This window comes from Lissotriton helveticus, chromosome 3_1, assembly GCF_964261635.1.
Source record: "Lissotriton helveticus chromosome 3_1, aLisHel1.1, whole genome shotgun sequence".
Classification (NCBI taxonomy): domain Eukaryota; kingdom Metazoa; phylum Chordata; class Amphibia; order Caudata; family Salamandridae; genus Lissotriton; species Lissotriton helveticus.
The window spans coordinates 1603319716-1603337196 of NC_136061.1; positions in this window are offsets into that span (position 1 = coordinate 1603319716).

Here is a 17481-nt window from a genome sequence, read left to right on the forward strand (position 1 = left end):
TTACTGTGTTACTGTTTGTGTGTGTGTGTGTTCGCAGAACTTTCCACTTTGCCTCTTTATATTAGCCTGACTACTCTGTGCCAAGCTTCCAGAGGGTGTGCACCTGTGATCTTTTAGTGTGTACCTCACTTACCCTGACAAGGATTGTGGGCCTCATTTATAAAAAGTGTTACATCACTGTGGTAAAACAGTGATGCAACACTTTTTATTACGCCCTCCTTGGGACACCATGGATGAGCCGTATTTACTGTACTGTGTTCCATGTCGCAAGTATTGACTGGCAGATGCATCAGGAACCCTGCTATATATGTCAGTGCAAATCACACGCATTGCTGGAGTTGAGTTGTAAGCATGACACAACTCTAGCAATGCATGGGGGAGGCCTACACCTATTGCACTGCATCACCCTTATGCCTGCTATGAGGTAGGCGTAAGGTTTTGGTGCTGTGGCGTGCCGGAAGTGGCACAGTGAAGTCTGATAGATTTCACTGCGCCACTTCTACGAGGCTTTCTTGCGGGGTGATGCCCATCCTGCATACATTATACCTGATGCAGGTTTAATGTGGCGCAGGGATTTACAAAGTGACGCATCTGCCTGGATGCGACAGCTTGTAAATATGGTGCAACATAGCGCATTATTTACGCCGCAGCTGTGCCACGAAAAGTGATGCAACTGCAATGCAAAAGTGTTGCAACTGGCTCATAAATAAGCCCCTGTGGTTAGAGCTTGGACAGGGTGCATACCTCTGCCAAGCAGAAACCTGACTTCTAAATGTATGGCTTTGCAGCACCTCTCAATAGTACACAGTATGATATTTCAATTTTTTGATTGCAGACTGGAGCTTGGCGTAGTTTGGTAGTGCTGTACACTCAGGGGCTTCGTTAAAAGCCCATTGCGACGCTAGTCCATCACTTTTATTGATGCTCCAGCAGCTCAATGCGCTTCCCCATATTTACAAGGCCATGTAAAGTCACCTTGCATGACTTTTTATGGCCTTGTGAATATGTTTCCCTTTCACACATAACTCTGTGTGAAAGGGGCGTTTCATGGGTGTTGCTGTTGGGGTTCCCAAGTAACATCCATGGAACTTGACACATTCCTAAATTTATAACATGTTGTAAACCTGGGAATGCGTCAGAATCCTACGCCTCCCCAGGGGAGGTGTAAGGAAGCGCAACAAGGAGAAATGGTTTTATTTCCTCCTCATACTTTTCCTCTTTCTATGTGTGCTGCATTCTGCAGCATGCATAGAAAGAGGAAAATGCCTTTAATAATGTTTATTGTGCAGGAACGTGTCCCTTCCTGCACAAAAACAATAGCCTCCTCAGCGCATGCACCATTGCAAAATAATGCAAGGTTGTCTGCGCTGGCGCACGGCTGCTGTTTGTGCACCAGCGCAGGGGACAAGGGCAGGAATGTGCTGTATCTTGTAAACACAGCACATTCCTATCCTTTCATTTGGACTCACTGCAGCACAGTAGAAAGGCTTGCTGCACTGCCATGAATCAAAATATTGTAAATGAGGCCCTCAGTATGGTAAACTAGTCAATTAGAATGAGTTTTTTATTTTTCGTTGGGAACGACTGGAAAGCTGCAGTAAATTGCAATCATAGTACAGGTCCCATTGCCCAACAAATATATAGATAAATGCGTCAAGTAGGTGTATTGTATTGTATTGTATTGTATATAAGATTGGTATAGCGCTCTGTCACCCAACGGGTATCCTGGCGCTGAGATTACCCTACGAACGCTATGCATATTTACAATCATGGGGGCAGAAAGGAAATAAAGCTATGACCGGGCAACGTTAGTCCCTAGAAAAGAGCCATGTTTTTAGCTTCTTTCTAAAATTCAGCAGATTCTCAGTTTGTCTGATAGTTTATCCCACAGACGTGAGACTGCAGAGCTAAATGATCTGCCTCCCATCTGTGTTTTCTTGAATCTGGCTGTGCACACCAGTTTTGCTGACGATGAGCGGAGGTTTCTGGCTGGGGCATACCCGGAGAATTTGCTCTGCAGTGATCTAGGTCCCACTCTGTGTACTGCTCTATGAACAATGCAGAGTGATTTAAATTGTACTCTATGCAAAATCGGTAACCTGTGGAGATCCTTCAGGGATAAGGACGCAGAAGATCTACACTGTCTCTTTAATGCTAGCTTGGCTGCAATTGTTTGAATTCTCTGCAGCTTTTTGATCAGAGAAAATGGTGCTTCAAGTAGAAGATGGCAGCAGCGGAAGTATTTTTCATAAGGCTCTAATCAGAGACATGCAGGTGCCAATTGTTCTGTCCACTTGCGAATCTAACTGCGGTCTGCTATCGAATAGTAGCCCCAGGTTATGCACTGTCTTAGAAAGTGGGTTGTCTGTTGGAATAGGCCAGAAGTCATCTGGGAGAGAGCGGGGTATCTTGTTCGCTGTGCAGTGAACAATTTCTGTTTTGTCTCCATTAAATTATAGTGAATTGTCCCTGAGCCATTTTGAAGTTTTTAGCATACAATCATGGAATCTTTCCAGGGATACTGGTTTAGACCAGAAGACAAGCTGTGTGTCATCAGCATAGTTCACTATTTCAAATCCAAATGATTTGATAATAGATATAATTGGGCGTAAATAAATGTTAAATAAGATCGGACTTATTGCTGATCCCGGCTTTATGGAATTATTTCTGGATACAAACGGTGGAATAGCCACTGCCTGCTGTCTGTCTGATAGGTAAGAATGAAGCCAATTAAGTGCCGTACCTCTGATTCCAAATTCTTCAAGCCTTTCAAGTTAAATCTTATGATAGACCGTATCGAATGCTACTAATATAACCGCTTGGCCAGTGTCAGCAGGGATTCTCATCTTATCCAGGTGTCAGTAGCAAGCGCTGTTGGAGGCCTGCATAGGCAGTTTATTGCGTATTCAGACCCAGCATGCTTGGGTGTGAAATGCATTTATTTTATATTAGGAGCAACATCTATGATACAGCTACTCTCCACAGCCACCTTTGCAGCAAAACCGATCTCCCTAATGGAGCACTAAACGATGTCAATATCTGAATGTCATGTCTTGCGAGATGCGTATAAAACCGTGAAATTCTTAAAACAGAGGCTGGGGACCAAATGACACGTTATCATCTGGAAAATCAGTACAGCCAGATGCCTCCAATTTCCCAAATAATAGGATAGGTGGATTTCCAAACTAGTCAATTTATCTTCTGTTGTGGTTCTTAACATCTAAGTGATATTTACAAAGATAGTTTAAATTTAGCATGTGCTTGTTGAGCCCTCGGTCCCTGAGCACATTTGTTCTGGAATTTTCAGCCTTTCCAGTCATTCATTGAAAGGCTGATTGTCTTTCAGGAAGGAAAACAACCGTCGACAGAAGCTGTGAAAAAGCCTCTCGCATTTCTACCTCTGCTCTAAAGGCCACCTCTGATTAATTAATAACACCCCCATATTTGCAGTCTGTGGACATGTATTTATTGTTTTGAAAACTGTTCCTGTTATTCAGAAAAGACCAATGCATTTCCACATAATGCTCCAGACAGTGCTTACTTTGTTATAGAATAAGGGATGTATTTACAAGCCTATTGCGCCACTAGTGTGTCACTTTTTTTGATGTACCAGTGGCGTTGAGTGCAGACCCATATCTACGCGGCCATGCAAATTCACTTTCATTGCTTTTCATGGCCTTGTAGATATGAAGTAAGGCAAAGCAATGCAAGTCGCTGCTTTGCCTTACTCTGTGACGCCTTACTCTGTGAAAAAGAGGCGTTCTATGGGCATTGCCAGGCCCGGACTGGCCGTAGCGGGCACTGGGCAATCCCCCGGTGTGCCACACGGGTGGGGGCCGGTTTTGGGCCCCTAGGGTCCGTTTTTGTTACAGGGCGGTTTTTGCAGCATAGCTGTAACAAAATCGGCCAAAAACCGGTCCAGGCAAAGAGCTCGGCGGTACCCCCAACCCCTCGTGGGGGGGGGCGAGCACTTTGCCAGGGCCGGTTTTGGTTCTCAGTCCGGCCCTGGGCATTGCAGTGGGTGTTCCCATGCAACATCCAGGGATTTTAACACATTGCCAGATTTGCAAGGACTTGTAAACCTGTGAATGCTTTAAAGGCAAGGCGTAACAAGTAGAACTAACATTATTTCTCATCGTTTTTTCCTCCACCTTTGCAAATCGGGGAAGTTTTAAATGTGAAAAGTTACAGTGTATGTATGCAAGATATGGGGGAATGCATGCATTTGTGCTTGCTGGAGGCAATGGTTGTAGCAATATCAGGTAATTCAACAGTAAAAAACGCCCCTCCAGCAACTAAACAGGCCCACAAACAACCCAAAACACTGACCTATCAGGCGAGCTCTACTGGTACTGGCAGGTTGCCCTATAGGAGAGACAGAACCTATTATGAATATTTTGAATTGCTTACAGCAACAATCAAAATGGCTGTAGGTGGCCACCATTTCCCTAGACCAACAGGCCGTAGTAAGCATTGGCCGCTGGAATACAAGCAGTTTTCTGCATTCAGGGTGAAATCCACCCCTTACTCTAAATATAGCACCAGACTGAGTTTAAACACATTTTAAAACTGACCAAACAGAATATTGGGGCATTTTTACAAGCCCCTATTGCCACTACAACATCACTTTCAGTGACAATGTGATCACGATAGTGGTTTCACCTTATTTACAAGGCAGTGTTAAGCCACTAAATGTGGCTTAATGCTGCATTGTAAATAAGGCACCCTTTCATGCTGTACTCAGCGTGAAAGGGGAGGGCAATGTGTGTTGTGGTAGGCGTTCCCCGCAACACCCATTGATTTTGATACTGCCCCCTATTTACCAGGGCAGCGTGAATAGGAGGCAGTGGCAAAATTAAGAACAGGAAAAATCTGGTCTTAAATAGGCGAAATAAGGAGAAATGCTTTATTTCTCTTCGTTTTTGCTGCTTACGTGTGTTGCGTTGTACAGCACACATAGAAACAGCTAATTCCCATTAATTGTTTATGTGCAGGAAGATGTCCCTTCCTGCACATAAACAATTTAAAAATAGAAATGATATTTTGCAACTTCTAAGTGTGCTGCTTAATATAAAAGTTACAAAACGTCATTTGAAATTTATTTTTTTTGTTTTCAAAAACTTTTATTGTATATAAAGCACGATACATCAATGCAATGAATTTGGGCAATTTCTCACCAAATAGTTACACAAAATTGGTAGCATCTTCTCGTGCATGGCAGCTGACATTTTCAAATAGGAGCTCAAATAAAGAACAGAAACATTTCCCTTCCATCCCTCCCTCCAAACAGTACGTACATTATACTGAGGTAGGTGACAAGTCAGAAGTCAGCAGCAAACATAATACCTGTGATAAAATCATTTAGGCTTATACTACAAGTCCAGCAGTTTACTAGCACCGCCCTGTGTTATCTGTGAGGTCGTATTTCGCATCTTGCATGAGCAAACGTGTCTTTTCAAACTCTATGTCCCCCGCCATCATGAATACCACTCCAAAAACAATTGCACAAGCCAGTATATGACGGTGAATGATAATACATTAGTTCTACCCAAGATGCAGCATTAATCAGCGGGCTGGGAGCCTCCTCCGTCCGCAATGTCCGTCCCCTCCAGCCACACTTCCTCAGTTGCCGGCTGTCGAAGGAGGTAGGACGTTAATGGCCCCCAAATGTCTTTCGGCCATGATCTCAGAGGCAGCTGTTCCGCATATACGTGTAGTTGTTCTTGCCACGTGGCCATGGTAAAAATCCAGCATTTAAACTTGGGGGCATGCCCCCGTCCCCACCTGCATGCTACCAACCTTTTAGCCAGCAGTAAAAACACATCGCCAAGAACTTTTTATGCACGGTCACTACGGATTGTGTCAATTCTAGCAGCGCTTTCAGTGGGCAGGGAGGTATTGCTACGCCCAACATATCAGAAATTCCCACAAAAACCAGCGACCAATATTCAGCAACCTTTGGGCAAGACCAAGCTAGGTGAATGAAATCAGCCCCAGCCATTCCGCAGCGAAGGCAACAGTCCATCTCACGCAAGTGAAACTTATGCAATCTGACAGGGGTGTGGTATAGCCGGTGCAGAAATATGTAGTGTATAAGACATAGCCTATTGTTACCTGTGATTGCATTAGTTTGTGTGCAGCTAGTCTCCCATTGCTCATCTGTCAGTGGTGTATCTAGGTCATTGTCCCATTCTAGCCGAGCCCGCAGTGGGGTTGTCCTTGGTGTGTTCTGTACGTGTTTATAAAGTAGTGATATGACTTGACGCGGGGCGTCAGCTTGCAGCATGGCATGTTGAGGTGCAAAGATTTCAGGCTCCTTCAGAAAGGAGGGGGTAATCGCCCGGACGCCCTACCGAAGGTGGGTATATAAGAAGGTGTCCATTATCGAGGGCGTTCACTCCCCAAAAAAATGTTCTATAGTTCAAAATCGACCCTGCTTATATAGGTCTCCCCACAGATGAAACTTCAGCCCTATAAGCATTTTACGACAAATCGCTTCACATGTGACCTGTAGTCGAGGATCATTTTCTAATGGCATTCTGGGTGAATACAAGAGCGGGCAGTCCATGGCGTGAGCTGTGCACTGCCAAGCCAGTGCTATGCAATCTACTGTGGACGGGTCTCGTTTCCTGGCCCCTACCTGCATGTATACATATCCGGTCTTTACCCGGGGGCCATGTGGCCGTCTTCCATTCTCTAAGTGTGTCATATATGGCGTAGGGAGGAAACAACACACGGCAAAATGTGCCTGGGCGCAGTCATAGTACCTCTCGAAGTTGGGAACTTCGAACCCGCCTTGATGGTATGGCAAAAAACTCAGTTGATGGACAGAATGTAGAACAATGTCATACATTCACCCCAGTACAGGGATCTGGGACTAAATCCATCGTTTTTTTGCACTCCACACCACCCTGGGTTAGAAACTGGCTTAATGCAAATCAGCTCTGACCCTGTGCCTCATGGGAACAGTCCAGTCCGAACTACCAAGCCATGTCTTTCCCAGACCGGAATCAAGCATCCAAGGACCGGTTTCTGGCTATCAGCCTTCATCAGCCTGGATAGGTTGACTCCAGTGGTGTGGAGAGCCTGGGACTCACGTCTGAGCATTCCCAGCCCACTCGGGGTGAAAATTGCAAAAAACACAGTTGATGGACAGAACGTAGAAAAATGTCATACATTCACCCCAGAACAGGGATCTGGGCCTAAATCCATCGTTTTTTTGCACTCCACACCACCCTGGGTTAGACACTGGCTATATGCAAATCAGCTCTGACCCTGTGCCTCATGGGAACAGTCCAGTCCGAACTACCAAGCCATGTCTTTCCCAGACCGTAATCAAGTATCCAAGGACCGGTTTCTGGCTATCAGCCTTCATCAGCCTGGATAGCTTGATTCCAGTGGTATGGAGAGCCTGGGACTCACGTCTGAGCATACCCAGCCCACTCGGGGTGAAAATTGCAAAAAACACAGTGGATGGACAGAATGTAGAACAATGTCATACATTCACCCCAGTACAGGGATCTGGGCCTAAATCCATCGTTTTTTTGCACTCCACACCACCCTGGGTTAGACACTGGCTATATGCAAATCAGCTCTGACCCTGTGCCTCATGGGAACAGTCCAGTCCGAACTACCAAGCCATGTCTTTCCCAGACCGGAATCAAGTATCCAAGGACCGGTTTCTGGCTATCAGCCTTCATCAGCCTGGATAGCTTGACTCCAGTGGTGTGGAGAGCCTGGGACTCATGTCTGAGCATTCCCAGCCCACTCGGGGTGAAAATTGCAAAAAACACAGTTGATGGACAGAATGTAGAACAATGTCATATATTCACCCCAGTACAGGGATCTGGGCCTAAATCCATCGTTTTTTTGCACTCCACACCACCCTGGGTTAGACACTGGCTATATGAAAATCAGCTCTGACCCTGTGCCTCATGAGAACAGTCCAGTCCGAACTACCAAGCCATGTCTTTCCCAGACCGGAATCAAGCATTCAAGGACCGGTTTCTGGCTATCAGCCTTCATCAGCCTGGATAGCTTGACTCCAGTGGTGTGGAGAGCCGGGACTCACGTCTGAGCATACCCAGCCCACTCGGGGTGAAAATTGCAAAAAACACAGTTGATGGACAGAATGTAGAACAATGTCATACATTCACCCTAGTACAGGGATCTGGGCCTAAATCCATCGTTTTTTTGCACTCCACACCACCCTGGGTTAGACACTGGCTATATGCAAATCAGCTCTGACCCTGTGCCTCATGGGAACAGTCCAGTCCGAACTACCAAGCAATGTCTTTCCCAGACCGGAATCAAGCATCCAAGGACCGGTTTCTGGCTATCAGACTTTATCAGCCTGGATAGCTTGACTCCAGTGGTGTGGAGAGCCTGGGACTCACGTCTGAGCATTCCCAGCCCACTCGGGGTGAAAATTGCAAAAAACACAGTGGATGGACAGAATGTAGAACAATGTCATACATTCACCCCAGTACAGGGATCTGGGCCTAAATCCATCGTTTTTTTGCACTCCACACCACCCTGGGTTAGACACTGGCTATATGCAAATCAGCTCTGACCCTGTGCCTCATGGGAACAGTCCAGTCCGAACTACCAAGCCATGTCTTTCCCAGACCGGAATCAAGCATCCAAGGACCGGTTTCTGGCTATCAGCCTTCATCAGCCTGGATAGCTTGACTCCAGTGGTGTGGAGAGCCTGGGACTCACGTCTGAGCATTCCCAGCCCACTCGGGGTGAAAATTGCAAAAAACACAGTTGATGGACAGAATGTAGAACAATGTCATATATTCACCCCAGTACAGGGATCTGGGCCTAAATCCATCGTTTTTTTGCACTCCACACCACCCTGGGTTAGACACTGGCTATATGAAAATCAGCTCTGACCCTGTGCCTCATGAGAACAGTCCAGTCCGACCTACCAAGCCATGTCTTTCCCAGACCGGAATCAAGCATCCAAGGACCGGTTTCTGGCTATCAGCCTTCATCAGCCTGGGTAGCTTGACTCCAGTGGTGTGGAGAGCCGGGACTCACGTCTGAGCATACCCAGCCCACTCGGGGTGAAAATTGCAAAAACACAGTTGATGGACAGAATGTAGAACAATGTCATACATTCACCCTAGTACAGGGATCTGGGCCTAAATCCATCGTTTTTTTGTACTCCACACCACCCTGGGTTAGACACTGGCTATATGCAAATCAGCTCTGACCCTGTGCCTCATGGGAACAGTCCAGTCCGAACTACCAAGCCATGTCTTTCCCAGACCGGAATCAAGCATCCAAGGACCGGTTTCTGGCTATCAGACTTCATCAGCCTGGATAGCTTGACTCCAGTGGTGTGGAGAGCCTGGGACTCACGTCTGAGCATACCCAGCCCACTCGGGGTGAAAATTGCAAAAAACACAGTTGATGGACAGAATGTAGAACAATGTCTTACATTCACCCCAGTACAGGGATCTGGGCCTAAAGCCATCGTTTTTTTGCACTCCATACCACCCTGGGTTAGACACTGGCTATATGCAAATCAGCTCTGACCCTGTGCCTCATGGGAACAGTCCAGTCCGAACTACCAAGCCATGTCTTTCCCAGACCGGAATCAAGCATCCAAAGACCGGTTTCTGGCTATCAGCTTTCATCAGCCTGGATAGCTTGACTCCAGTGGTGTGGAGAGCCTGGGACTCACGTCTGAGCATACCCAGCCCACTCGGGGTGAAAATTGCAAAAAACACAGTTGATGGACAGAATGTAGAACAATGTCATACATTCACCCCAGTACAGGGATCTGGGCCTAACTCCATCGTTTTTTTGCACTCCACACCACCCTGGGTTTGACACTGGCTATATGCAAATCAGCTCTGACCCTGTGCCTCATGGGAACAGTCCAGTCCGAACTACCAAGCCATGTCTTTCCCAGGCCGGAATCAAGCATCCAAGGACTGGTTTCTGGCTATCAGCCTTCATCAGCCTGGATAGCTTGACTCCAGTGGTGTGGAGAGCCTGGGACTCACGTCTGAGCATACCCAGCCCACTCGGGGTGAAAATTGCAAAAACACAGTTGATGGACAGAATGTAGAACAATGTCATACATTCACCCCAGTATAGGGATCTGGGCCTAAATCCATCGTTTGTTTGCACTCCACACCACCCTGGGTTAGACACTGGCTATATGCAAATCAGCTCTGACCCTGTGCCTCATGGGAACAGTCCAGTCCGAACTACCAAGCCATGTCTTTCCCAGACCGGAATCAAGCATCCAAGGACCGGTTTCTGGCTATCAGCCTTCATCAGCCTGGATAGCTTGACTCCAGTGGTGTGGAGAGCCTGGGACTCACGTCTGAGCATACCCAGCCCACTCGGGGTGAAAATTGCAAAAAACACAGTTGATGGACAGAATGTAGAACAATGTCATACATTCACCCCAGTACAGGGATCTGGGCCTAAATCCATCGTTTTTTCGCACTCCACACCACCCTGGGTTAGACACTGGCTATATGCAAATCAGCTCTGACCCTGTGCCTCATGGGAACAGTCCAGTCCGAACTACCAAGCCATGTTTTTCCCAGACCGGAATCAAGCATCCAAGGACCAGTTTCTGGCTATCAGCCTTCATCAGCCTGGATAGCTTGACTCCAGTGGTGTGGAGTGCAAAAAAACGATGGATTTAGGCCCAGATCCTTGTACTGGGATGAATGTATGACATTGCTCTACATTCTGTCCATCAACTGTGTTTTTTGCAATTTTCACCCCGAGTGGGCTGGGTATGCTCAGACGTGAGTCCCAGGCTCTCCACACCACTGGAGTCAAGCTATCCAGGCTGATGAAGGCTGATAGCCAGAAACCGGTCCTTGGATGCTTGATTCCGGTCTGGGAAAGACATGGCTTGGTAGTTCGGAGTGGACTGTTCCCATGAGGCACAGGGTCAGAGCTGATTTGCATATAGCCAGGGTCTGACCCAGGGTGGTGTGGAGTGCAAAAAAACAATGGATTTAGGCCCAGATCCTTGTACTGGGATGAATGTATGACATTGTTCTACATTCTGTCCATCAACTGTGTTTTTTGCAATTTTCACCCTGAGTGGGCTGGGTATGCTCAGACGTGAGTCCCATGCTCTCCACACCACTGGAGTCAAGCTATCCAGGCTGATGAAGGCTGATAGCCAGAAACCGGTCCTTGGATGCTTGATTCCGGTCTGGGAAAGACATGGCTTGGTAGTTCGGACTGGACTGTTCCCATGAGGCACAGGGTCAGATCTAATTTGCATATAGCCAGTGTCTAACCCAGGGTGGTGTGGAGTGCAAAAAAACGATGGATTTAGGCCCAGATCCTTGTACTGGGATGAAAGTATGACATTGTTCTACATTCTGTCCATCAACTGTGTTTTTTGCAATTTTCACCCCGAGTGGGCTGGGTATGCTCAGACGTGAGTCCCATGCTCTCCACACCACTGGAGTCAAGCTATCCAGGCTGATGAAGGCTGATAGCCAGAAACCGGTCCTTGGATGCTTGATTCCGGTCTGGGAAAGACATGGCTTGGTAGTTCGGACTGGACTGTTCCCATGAGGCACAGGGTCAGAGCTAATTTGCATATAGCCAGTGTCTAACCCAGGGTGGTGTGGAGTGCAAAAAAACGATGGATTTAGGCCCAGATCCTTGTACTGGGATGAATGTATGACATTGTTCTACATTCTGTCCATCAACTGTGTTTTTTGCAATTTTCACCCCGAGTGGGCTGGGTATGCTCAGACGTGAGTCCCATGCTCTCCAAACCACTGGAGTCAAGCTATCCAGGCTGATGAAGGCTGATAGCCAGAAACCGGTCCTTGGATGCTTGATTCCGGTCTGGGAAAGACATGGCTTGGTAGTTCGGACTGGACTGTTCCCATGAGGCACATGGTCAGAGCTGATTTGCATATAGCCAGTGTCTAACCCAGGGCGGTGTGGAGTGCAAAAAAACGATGGATTTAGGCCCAGATCCTTGTACTGGGATGAATGTATGATATTGTTCTACATTCTGTCCATCAACTGTGTTTTTTGCAATTTTTACCCCGAGTGGGCTGGGTATGCTCAGACGTGAGTCCCAGGCTCTCCACACCACTGGAGTCAAGCTATCCAGGCTGATGAAGGCTGATAGCCAGAAACCGGTCCTTGGATGCTTGATTCCAGTCTGGGAAAGACATGGCTTGGTAGTTCGGACTGGACTGTTCCCATGAGGCACAGGGTCAGAGCTGATTTGCATATAGCCAGTGTCTAACCCAGGGTGGTGTGGAGTGCAAAAAAACGATGGGTTTAGGCCCATATCCTTGTACTGGGATGAATTTATGACATTGCTCTACATTCTGTCCATTAACTGTGTTTTTTGATGGTATGGCAGCATGAGTGTGTCGAGGCTAAGGCACGCCTGCTCCCACCCCAGATTAGTCTTGTAATTGGGTCCTCAGTGAGCGGAAGAAGAATCTCCCTGGGTTGTACGGGATATTTACAAACAGGTACAATCATTTCGGCGGAATCACCATCTTAGTGAGGGCAATCCGGCCAGCCATGGAGAGAGGGAGTCATATCCACTTGGTGATACTGTCCGTTATTTTATCTATGGCTGTTCCGTAGTTAGCGCGCATCATGGTATCTTTCTGTCTATTGATTTGTATGCCCAGATATTTCAATTCCTCCAGTTCCCATACAAGAGGGTAGTCAAGCTGATGTGGATGCGTGTTATCTGTCAGCGGGAATATTGCGGATTTGGATAATTTGATTTGCACCCCAGCAATGCCCCCAAATTTCGTGATTTCACGCAGCACTGGATTCAGGTTGTCCTGGGGCCTCCTAATGTATAATGTCATGTCATCTGCGTACAGCGAGACAAGCAGCTGTCGGGCAGGGGAAAAGAGAGCACGGTGATTGTGCTTTTGTCGGAGTTTAGCAGCCAGAGGTACAATAGCTATCGCGAAAAGAATGGGGGATAACGGGCATCCCTGGCGTGTAGCCCTATCGATGTTAAATGGGGTGGACCTAGCACCATTTAGAAGTACCGTGGCTGTTGGCTGATGATACAGTAACCGCACCCAATCTATGAAACTGAAGGGCATCCCCATATACTCCATTGTGCCCAGCAGGTAGTCCCATTCAAGCGAATCTCAAGGCTTTGGTGGCATCTAGGAATACCGACACTGCCTTGCAATTTGGATCGATGTCCTGTAGTACCGCATGTAGGGTACGAAGATTATGCGAGGTTGCCCGATTCGGGACAAAGCCGGACTGATCCGGCAGGACCAAGCGCTCCATAAGGAGATTGAGACGCGTCGCTAAAACCTTGGCCAAAATCTTGGTGTCGCAGTTTAGTAGCGACAAGGGGCGGTAGGAGTCACAGTGATTCGGGGGTTTGCCGGGTTTGATCAGGGAAGTTATGAGCGCCTCACGCATAGTGCTGGGGTGGTTGCCCTCTTCCAGTGCTGCATAAAATACCTTTTTTGAAATAAGGGCCAAGAGGGGAGTAAAGGTTTAGGGTTTTAGGGTTGGGGAGCACAAACCTACCGTAAAGAGGAAATACAGGGATGTAGGGAGATTGGAGAGCATTAGAATTTTTCTACTTAACGTTCGCTCCCTCGATAAAAACGCCCAACACATCTCTGACCTGATTTTAGAATCTAACCCAGATATAATGTTTTTAACAGAAACATGGCTCTCAGAAAGCTCTAACCCTAATCTGGCAATCGCAATTCCTCCAGGCTATTCCATTGTAAGGAAGGACCGCACAACGAGGAAGGGCGTGGGCATCGCTATGATCACCAAAAAGGATATCTCTGCTAAACTTATCCCGATAGATGAAATTCAAGGGGCGGAAAGTATGGGCTTTCATTGTGCTATATCTGCCCACCAGTCTCTGGCAGGAGCCCTGATCAATAGACCCCCGGGGTATGCAGGTTCCTTCTTAAAAGGACTGGTTGATGTATTGGCACCTCTTGCACTCAGATTCAATCACTGCCTAGCCCTAGGAGACTTTAATGTCCACATGGACAGACCCGAGAACTCGGAAGGTCTGTTACTCTATGAGGCTTTAGCGTCTCTGAATATGCTACCTTTCATCACTAGTCCTACACATGAAAAGGGTCACTTACTGGACCAAGTCTTCTCTAACACTCCGGTCCAAACGGATGAACCAATTCCTATAGTATGGAGCGATCACTTTTTAATAATTTTGAAAATGGCCAAAATCAGGAAAGTTGGACCCACCCTTATCAATCATCCCCCGCTGAAATCAAGACCCTTCCAAAAAATCCTCCCTGGAACACTGAACACAATACTATCAGCACTACCCCTCCCCAAATGTAATGAGGTAGAGGAGGATGCAGTGAACCTAGAAAACTGGATAAAACAAGGCGCAGAGCTTCTAGCGCCGGAATCCCTACGTCCGCAACGGACAATGAATAAATCTGCCCCCTGGTTTAATGAAAATTTGCGTCAATGCAAAAGCGCTTGTAAATGGTTAGAAAGAGCATGGAGGAGGAATTTTAGTCCTAATTGCAAGACACTATATAAAAAAGAATTAAAACTATATCATAGCAAAATTTTAGAGGAAAAAAAGAAGTTCTTTGCGGCACAGATTGAGGAATCAGCCAATAAGAGCAAATAAATTTTCTAAATTGTACAACAGTTCACGTCGCCCATGGCAATCACCTCCAAAGGCGATGTATCGGAAGTCTGGACCCAACAACTAGCCTCATATTTCTATAAAAAAATAGCTGACACCCAAACTCTTTTAAACTCATCCCTCAGCATACTGACCAATCCTCAATGTTTGGATACTACATCAGTATGCAACTTCTCCTTCCTTCAGTTCCCTCCGATCACTCTGGAACAATCTCTATTGATTATGAAAAGTTTAAAAACAGGCTCTCCATCAGACCCCTGTCCTGCCAAAACTTTGATAAAAGTGGCAGACTTTATTAATACAGAGGTTAATAGAGTGCTTAATTTGTCTTTAAGCAGCGGTATGGTTCCTTCTACTTGGAAGCAGGCCAAAATTATACCACTGTTGAAAAAACCTTCAGCAGACCCATTAGATGCCTCCAACTATAGACCCATCTCACGTGCTGCCTTTCTTTGCAAAATCAATTGAAAAATACGTGAACCAAGTCACCACCAACTATATTGGATCAAATAATCTCTTTCATATGAGCCAATCGGGTTTCCGCACTAACTTTAGCACCGAAACGGCTCTCCTTGAAATCTCCGACTCCGTTAAAGAGACTCTTGATTCTGGCGGAAGAGCGGTTTTAATACTGCTGGATCTGTCAGCTGCATTTGACACCGTGAACCCATGAGAGACTCCTTCAGAGATTAAGGGATTGCTGAGTGGGGGGCACGGTGTTGAAATGGTTCTCCTTTCTGGAGAACAGAAGGCAGGAAGTTTGGATCCCGCCTTTTTCCTCCTGTATGCCTCCCATGAAAGTAGGGGTACCCCAGGGGTCTATGCTGAGTCCTCTACTGTTTAATGTATACATGACCCCCGTTGCTCCTCTGGCGGAAGAGGCGGGAGCCAAGATTATATCTTATGCTGATGACATGCAGCTATTGTTCACCTGTACAAAAGGAGAAGTTTTTGACGGTGAGAAAATCAATAACTGCCTGAAGAAAATCTTTTCTTGGTTCAGCTTTAATCAGTGTCAATGCAATTCAGCAAAATCAGAGGTGATTCTCTTTGGGGTTTTTAATCCCGATGAAATGAGGCAGTGGTGGCCATCCGATATGTCCCTCCCCAGTCCTCGGTGAGAGTAGCCAGAAACCTCGGGGTACAAATGGATGACTCCCTGGATATGAAGAAGCAGGTTTAATCGGTGGCAGGGACCTGCTATGGAACTCTGAAGACCATCCGTACATTTTTACCTCTACTGTCACTTAACCACAGAAGGACTGTAGTCCAGGCTCTAATTACATCACGGCTGGACTACGCTAATGTCCTCTATCTGGGTCTCCCGTAATACCTGTTAAATAAACTCGAGGTGGTGCAAAATGCGGCAGCTGGAGCCATCCTTAGGATAGGCCGCCAGGCTCACATTTCTTCCCATCTGAGGAATTTTCACTGGCTTCCCATTCGCCACAGAATTCAGTTTAAGGCCCTGACATTGGCCTTTAAAGCCTTGCACGGCCCTGGTGCTCACTATATCAAGAGAAGAGTAAGGTTCTATACACCTGGGAGAGTCCTAAGATCATCCAATCTTCATCTGATGAGTGTACCCAAATTTGCACGCACTCGCAAAGGTGGTCGGACCTTTCAAGTTCAAGTTGCCCAATTATGGAACAAACTTCCGCCCACATTAAGGGTATCGTTTGACATTTGGCTTTTTAGGAAGCAACTCAAAACGTTGCTATTCTTGCAATTACCCCCTCCTAGTCTAGAGTTGCTCCACTTGGATTTCATTCGCTCTGGTCTACTAGCGCCGGACACTCTGTTTGAGTAGCTGTGTGCTCTATAAATATGTCATAACATAACATAACAAATTCGATCGGAAGTCCGTCAGACCCAGGGGCCTTACCAGAGCGCATCGACACGATAGCCTCCGAAATCTCATCTAGTTCCAATTCCACATCAAGGAATTTCTGCTGGGCATCTCCCAGCCAAGCCAGTGCCACGTCCTCAAAATAGGTAGGCAGGTCGAGAGGTTCCTGTCCATGCGAGGAGTAAAGTGAACTATAGTGTTCCTGAAAAATATGAAGCTGGTCTGGGAGGTTTCTGTATGTATTACCCTGAGCATCTTGTATTTCAGTGACGTAGTTGGTAATTCTGGGGGGCTTGATCGAATTTGCCAGCGCCATTCAAGGGCGATCCCCCTCTCCATAAACCCGTGCTGCATGCCGTTTCCCTCGAAATTTTCATTCCCTATCCGCCACTGTTTCATATTCAGTCAGCTTGTCGCGCATACGGGCTTTGGCTGCTCTGTCGTCTGGGCTCTGAGCGATGGAGCCCTCCAGCTCGCGCAGTTAGATTTCTAATGTGTGCAGGTCCTTTCGCAGGGATTTCAGAATTCCCCCTCCTTTGGCTATACACCAGCCTCTCACCGTTACTTTAAAGGCCTACCAGACCGTCGTGATGCTAGATACGGACGACAAATTGCGTTCAAAGAAATCCCGAATGTCCTGCTCCATTTCTGCCCTAAACACGGCATCCCTAAGATGAGCGGGGTTAAGCCACCAATTCAAATAAGGGGAACAATCTAGAGGAACTCGGAGTTCTATAATAACTGGAGAGTGGTCAGAGAACGTGCGGGCTAAATGGGTCGCATGAGTTATCCAATGAGCCATCCCGGCCGACATGAAGACGTAATCTAGCCGAGCTCAGGTAGAATGTATGGTCGAGTAGTGTGTGCCTTCCCGGAGAGTGGGGTGGGCATGTCTCCAAGCATCTATCAGGCCATTGCCATCCACTATATCGCACAGTGTTCTCTGCGTGACTGTGTAGTGTGCTGAGAGTGGCCG